The sequence below is a fragment of the Penaeus monodon genome, chromosome 15 (assembly GCF_015228065.2).
Source record: "Penaeus monodon isolate SGIC_2016 chromosome 15, NSTDA_Pmon_1, whole genome shotgun sequence".
In the NCBI taxonomy this organism is placed as follows: Eukaryota; Metazoa; Arthropoda; class Malacostraca; order Decapoda; family Penaeidae; genus Penaeus; species Penaeus monodon.
Window position 1 is genome coordinate 3,212,134 of NC_051400.1, and position 351 is coordinate 3,212,484.

Below are 351 nucleotides of genomic sequence, written 5' to 3' on the forward strand. Positions count from 1 at the left end.
TCATCCGTAACAAAATGTGAGTTATTAGGTTATTGATAAGAGACACGAAAATAAAAGAAAAACGTGGATTGGCGTGGAATTTACGGCAACATCTCTCGACATTGATTATTAAACATTACCAATTCATAATTGTTTATTTATGTGGTCGACTGTGTAACATTCACATGCGGAAGGCACTCATGAATATTATAAGCGGTGTTATTGAATGAATTTAACATCTGGCAACATATCCTTCCCCTCCTCCCCCTTCCCCTGAAAACTCTGTCTTTCATTGGTTATTTCAAAGTCACGTGACCCAGAAGTGGCTCAGGTTTTTTAATCTGTTTTTCTTACCTTGTTCTTTCCACATGA